Below are 7,117 nucleotides of genomic sequence, written 5' to 3' on the forward strand. Positions count from 1 at the left end.
CTTTTCTGTCAGCTGGGTTGACTAGATCTCCATTGACTAGAATGACAGTTTTCATCCCCACATTGCCGAATCAAATTCCAGGCAGTTACTCTAATGTCCAAATAGCGGTCTGTAGTGTTATGTGAGAGGCCAAGGGTCTCACACGTAACTACCTGTGGCTGGCAGGCACAGCACAGGAAAGCCACCCCCGTTCAGAGCGAGTGTGTGTCAGACACCCCAGACAGCACTGCAGACAGGTTGGGTGCCTTTGTGCAAGAAACTGATTGCCACCACTGCAGTGTGGCAAGGTCCGTCCCTTCTGTATCCCGTAGATGTAGGGCAGTCCAGCAACACAAGGCACATCACGCTGGGGTCTCCACTTGTGTGCCTACATTCTCAAGCTGCTGTTTTTTCTCTCCCCCAACCTTTACTCACCCCCTTGATGATACAATCAAGGAACAGACCAACCATTTTCACATTGGGCCTGACAGCAGCAGCTTGTCATTCATGGAGATCACCTTCACATCCACCAAAGGCCCTAAGGGGCAGCAGAGACACCACTGAAGTAAACCTGTTTCTTTCCAGGGCTGCACTTCCCAGCCCCGTCTCTCTCTGTCCTTGGCGACAGCAGGGTTTGCTCACTCTCTCGGCATCCAATTTCAGCTTTATGTTTCCATTCCATCTCTGTCCACTCTGGCATGCCTCTGCTCTGAAGCAAAGCCTTTGCAAACAGGGCTTCTTGGACGCTGGGTACCAGGTTTCCCTAAGACAAGTCGGAGTTTTGCCTGGAGCCACAGCTGAGGTGCTACAGCCCAAATGTGCACCGATGCCCTCAGCCAGGGGCAGAGCCAGGAAAAGCTGCAGCCTAGGCTTTTTGGCATCCATGGAGTAACTGCCAAGGCATGGTAGGACAAGTCACACAGCTCGGGGTGCTGCAATGGATGGATACAGACTTTTCAGGAGAGACAGGCTGGAAGGATCAGGAGTGGGGTTCCCTCAGAGTGAAGAAGTTGCTTGGATGTCTGGAGCTCCTCTATGGGGCAAGTGACAAGTTGGGTGAGCCCTTGTGAGTGAGGGTCAGAGGAGGGGCCAGGAAAGGTGACATCGTGGTGGGAGGTGAGGAACCCGCAGTCAGAGTGGGGAAGTTGGCATAGTCTTTTCTAAGCATCCAAATGAAGTCCCTGGATGTAGAAGCCGGGCTCTCACTGGGGACTGCAATGACCCTGGCTTTTTATGGAAGAGGAACACAGCAGGATGCAAACAGTCCAGGAAGTTTCTGGAGTGTTTTGGGAGAACTTCTTAGCACAGCCGCCAGATAGGCCAACAAGGGTAATGCAAACCTGCATCTGATACTTGCCAGCAAGGAAGAGCTGGTCAGGGATATGAAGACTGGCTGTTGTGACCCTGAAATAGTGGGCTCCCAGCTCCTGAGGAGAGTGCGGAAGGAGAATTAAAGACTCCAGATGCCAGACCCCAGAAGAGTAGACTTTGGCCTATGCTGAGGAGTTGTAGTGGAGATCCAATGATCAGCAGCCCTGAAGGGCAGCAGAACTCAGTACAGCTGGTCTTCCAGAACAGCATCCTCCACAGTTGGTGATGGTCTATATCAAAACTCAGTTGAAACCTGAAAGGGAATTCAAGAGCACCATAACAAGGTGTTTCTACTTCAGGGCCAGTTAAAGAAGAAACAAAGATCCTGTGTGGCCACTGCTGAATTGAGTAAGAGTGGGTGTAGATAGATCTGAGATTCTCCATGTCGTCTTTGCCTCAGTCTTCACCAGCAAAGTCTCCCAGGCCTCTGTGACTCAGGGCAGGCGTGTGGACGAGGACAGGCAACAGAGGAGAGGAATCAAATTAGGGGCTACTTAAGCAAATTCAGTGCTCACCATTCCATGGGACAAGAGGGGTGTGGGATAATGGCTGAGGTGGCTTAAAAATTAGAACTTATATTCACACTTTTAGGTAAGGCACAGCATTGAAGAAGCTCCCCAGGTGGAATGCAGCTGACATGTAAGGAATCCATTCCTTGGGAGTTCCCTAGGCCTGCAACCTTAGATGTTGGTAACACCAGGGGAACTTGGTGTGCTGACTCTAAGAGGCGCTGCCCGGAGGGTGGAGCGGTGTGGAGATGCCACGGCCAGGCTCTGCAATAATAGGGGAACTTAACGGTGTCCTGGAACTGATAAGCTGCATATTTACTACCCTGGGCCAACAGCCTGCCACGTTTTTGACAAAATGCTCTCCTTTTGGTGAACTTTGCTCATTATGACATCATTATAATACCAAAACACACCTCCATCCCAAAAGCTACCCACCTCCAAGGTGCGACCACCCCTCACTGAGCTTGCGCACTGAATTTTCCTAGCTTATACCTTTAAAAGTGAAGCGAGAAAACTTTACACCAATCCTAAACAAAGGTCTGTATGACTAGAGTCACTCAAGCTCCACCCAAAAGGTGAAAGATAGTATAAAACAGCTTAAGAGAAAGAGAATGTTGGGGAAGACACCATCGCGTACCACTCTGACGTTGGGGATCAGTCGACGCGCTGAGCCTCTCTTCCCCCCATCGGGATGCCTTTGGGTAAGAGTCGAACACTTGGTTATATCAAGTGCTTCCGCAGAAAACTTAGAAATCTCTATAGAGTCACTTTCTTATTCTTTTAACGCGTTTGTTTCCGGCCGTGTTACTTATATTCTTGTCTGGCCCTGTTATATACTTGTTCGTGTCCGGCCGTGTTATTCATACTCATATTCTTGGTATTTGCATGTGCTTTGCAGACAGTGAATTTATCACCGGTAATCCAAAGAACCTGTGTGTCTGTTGCTCCAATAAACTGCACTCTTCACTGCTCTGGCCTTGATAGTTCCTTCAACACGACCAGACTGGGGGGTGTAAAACTGATGCTGTCGCCTTAACGAAAGCCCTGAACTAATAAGTGGCTACACACACAGTCCTTAGAAAATAAACCGTTGACCAAGTCTGAGACTAGGACTGGACCTAGCCGCACCTAGACTCCTCTCTGAGAAGGAGTTTAGAAAGCAAGGGGGTCCTGTCTGAACCTCCTGACTCAACGGGAGGGTTTCCCCCCCCAGGCACTCCTCAGACTCCTATTTGTATGCGACAGTAACTCTTAACGCAACATCTATATGTTGCATCTCTTCCTTGACGGCCTGAGGTGTCATGGGCCCACCGACCTATAAATAATTCACCTTTATGTTGCCAGTCCAGATCCCCCTGAGCCACTTCTATCTTAGCAGCCTGATCCACCTGCTGTTTTTTTGATGTTCTTCAGTGGCCAGAATCATGGGTATGTGAGCATCTACGTGACGTACTTTTACAACCAGGTTCTCGACCCGGGCAGCGCAAGATGTCAAAAATGTGCTCTACACCGCAGCTGGGGAGAATGGGCCTACCTGGAGCCTCTGGCAGAAAGCACCAGGGGAGACCTGTGGTCAGCCCTTAAGGTTTTGGAGTCTGGCATACAGAGGATCCGAGGACCACTATACCCCAACTGAGAAAGAGAGATTGGCAGCCTATGAAGGGGTTCGAGCTGCTTCGAAGCGGCTGGTACTGAACCACAGCTCCTCCTGGCTTCCCGACTGTCGGTGCTGGGTTGGAAGAAGGACAGATATCCCTTCAAGTAAGATGTTATTTATCACCCAGGCAAAACAGCTCCTCTCATCAACAGAGGTTCAGACACTCAGCACCAAATACACCATGGCTCTCATTAAAATACAGAAAGCCTTAACGGGCTTTTTCTCTTCCTGTAGTTTTCTTCAGGTCTTCCAAGCTTGTACACATAATTGGAGTCATTTCATAGGGTACTTAAAGAGGACGATTTCAAAGTGCACCAAATAAAAACCATTTTTTAATTTGAAGTTTATATTTTATTAGTTTTCAGTTTAGAGAAGAGGTGATAGAAGCATTCTCCAAGTGGTATCGATGCAGAGTGTCTCCTCAGGAGGTCTGGACAGCTAGGAAAAGCAGTCCTCTCAGGTCTGACACTGTATGGAGAACCTTGCTGCTCACCTCCCCAGCCCCACCATTTTTGTCATTGACCCCTGGGGACTTGCATCACTTTCCCTTCCATCAGACTTCACTGAGCTCTGGAGCTCAATGTTACAGCTCCATTGCACCATTTCCCACCTGCTTTCCTTGGAGAACTGGCCGCACACAGGCCACACAAGAAGTTTTCCTATTTGCAAGCAAAGAAAGCAAAGCATGATAAAGTTTCATAAGCAATAAAACACACTCCTCAACCATATACTAAGTACAAGCTGTGTCTAATGAGGTTGCCTTTCTATAAGGGATAATCTTACGAGAAATGTTGTAGATAGATACAAAAATGTGAGAGATAAACCTAATTAAAGAATTGGCTAAAGAGACAGTTAGACTACTGAAAGGCAGGCAAGCTTTTAACTCCCTGAAGCTCAAAGCAGCAACAGGGTAGGTTAGAGTTATCTGAATGAACAAAGAATAAGGGTAGGAGAATATGAGAAACTAATGGCATGGGCCTTTGTGTAGAGTGTCTGCATCTGCAAAGATGACATTAGAAAAGGTCCCTGTATCAGGACAGGTGAAAGCATATGAAAGATTGGAGAAATTGAATGCACTGTATAACAGGCAGAATAGTGGTAATGAAGTTACAGGGCAAGATAGATATTTCTTTGGAATATCCCTTGTGAAAGGTCATGGGATTGGTAGAGGTCTCTTGTGAGTGAGGACAAACCAATGTTGCACCCATCTTTGAAAAAGACCAAAAATGCAACCCAGGGAACCACAGGCTGTGAACAAGCTCCCTTTGGTGAGGAGTGAGCCACTGAATGAGTGCTCTTCGTGGACATTTCTAGGAACCTGAAAGAGAGGAGCATCGTCATGGAATGCCCAAGGGTACATCATGCCTCACCAACCAGGCTGAATTCATGATGAAGTAGCTGCATTTGTGCGTGAGGGGACAACAGTCGATGTTGTTTAGCTCCACTTCAGCAAGGCTTTTGACATGGTCTCCCTCAATATTCTTGTACCAAAGTTAGGCCATTACAGTCTGTCTGGGTAGACAAAGAGATGAGCAAAACACCAGTTGGATGATGAGGCTGAGAGAGCAGTGGTGAAGGGGCCATACCCTACCTGGAGGCCAGGGGACACACATTGGGGTTTGGACTCTCCTGAGCCCTGTGCAGTTTAACACCTGTACCCATGACCTGGAGGAGGCAACTCTCACCACATTTTTCAATGATACTAACTTGGGAGGACCATCCAGTGCCTTAGGGATGCCTTTCAGGGGAAACCTGACAGGTGGGAGCACTGTCCTGTCAGGAACTTCATGAAAGAGAATTCCAAAGGGAAGGTCCTGTGCCTGGGATAGACTGACACTCTGCAGTGGCAGGGGTGGGGGATGCCTGGCTGGGAAGCAGCTCTGCAGAAAAGGCCCTGGTGGTGTTGGGGAATAGAAGGCAAAACACGGTCCAGTAGTGTGACCTGGTGGCAAAGAAGGACACCAGCAGTGTCCTGGAGTGTATAAAGAGGACCCTCGCCAAAGGAGTGAGGGAAGTGATTGTCTCCCTCTGCTCATCACTTCTTAGACCACCAGTACACGACTGTGTCTATTTCTGCACCCCCAGTTCAAGTGTACTGGGTCTGGCTGGGAAGGGGTTAACTTCCGTCGTAGCAGCCCCCATGGTGCCATGTTTTGCATTTGTGCCTACAACAGTGTTGATAACACACCCATGTTTTGGCTATTGCTGAGCAGTGTTTGCACAGCGCCAAGGCCTTCTCAGGTTCTCACTCTGCTCCCTCCCAGTGAGTAGGCGGGGGTGGGCAAGATTTTGGTAGGGGGGAAACAGCCAGGACAGCTGACCCCAAGTGACCAGAGGGATATTCCATACCATATGATGTCATGCTCAGCAATAAAAGCTGGGGCAGTGGAAGAAGGAGGACGAGTGTTTTGTTGTTCAAGGTGTCTGTTGCTGGGAGACTGGCTGGGCATCAGTCTGCTGGTGGGAGGTGGGAAGGGATTGCCTTTGCATTGCCTGTTGGTTGTGGTTTATGTTTGGTTTTATATTTTTTCTTTATCCTATTATCTTTTTTTATCTCAACCCACAAACTGCACAACAACTCCATGCAGCAGTATGGGTAGAGACCTGGCCAGCTAAGGAGAGCCCTTAGGAGAGGTGCCCGATCACCATGGTGATGCCATACGAGCCACTGGGCCTCCCATTTCAGAAGGAATGTGGAGAAACTGGAGAGGGTCCAGAGGAGGCCTGCCAAGATGCAGAGAGTGGCCTAAAGCACAAGCTGTGAGGAGAGGCTGAGGGAACTGGGCCTCTCTAGCCCGCTGAAGGAGGCATGGGGCAAACTTGTAAGAGCCTAAACCTACCTGGAGAGATGATAGAGCTAAGCTCTCTTCTGTAGTGGCTGATGATATGACAGAGGCAACAGTCACCAAGTGCCTCTTGGGAGCTTTAGGCTGAGCCTTAGGAAAAATAAAGTGGACTAGGAAAAATAAAGAGAGCAAAAGCTGCAGTCCCCAAAGGCAGCAAGAATTAGGCCTGTGCTATGCAGCCCTGGCAGGAGAGGCGTTTGCTGGCCCAGGTGACTCTGCAGCACTGTGGGACCTGTGACAGGTGAAGCCGATCTCCACAAGGGACAAGGAGCTGCTGAGAAAGTCCCTGCGGGAGGACAGCCTGTGATCCTACCACTCTATAGACATCATGCTGGGGGCTGACCGGTGTGCTGGGTTTGACTGGGATAGAGTTAATTTTCTTCACAGTAGCTAGTATGGGGCTATGGTTTGGATTTGTGCTGGAAACAGTGTTGATAACACAGGGACGTTTTCATTATTGCTGAGCAGAGCTTACACACAGTCAAGGCCTTTTCTGGTCCTCACCCCACCCCTCCAATGAGTAGGCTGGGGGTGCACAGGAAATCGGGAGGGGATACAGCCGGGACAGCTGACCCCAACTGACCAAAGGGATATTCCAGACCACATAACATCACGCTCAGCAATTAAAAACTGGGGGAAGAAGAAGGAAGGGGGGAACTTTCAGAGTGATGGCATTTGTCTTCCCAAGTAACCATTACGTGTGATGTAGCCCTGCTTTCCTGGAGATGGCTGAACACCTGCCTGCTGAAGGGACG

Source organism: Ciconia boyciana, unplaced genomic scaffold (genome assembly GCF_034638445.1).
Source record: "Ciconia boyciana unplaced genomic scaffold, ASM3463844v1 HiC_scaffold_41, whole genome shotgun sequence".
In the NCBI taxonomy this organism is placed as follows: Eukaryota; Metazoa; Chordata; class Aves; order Ciconiiformes; family Ciconiidae; genus Ciconia; species Ciconia boyciana.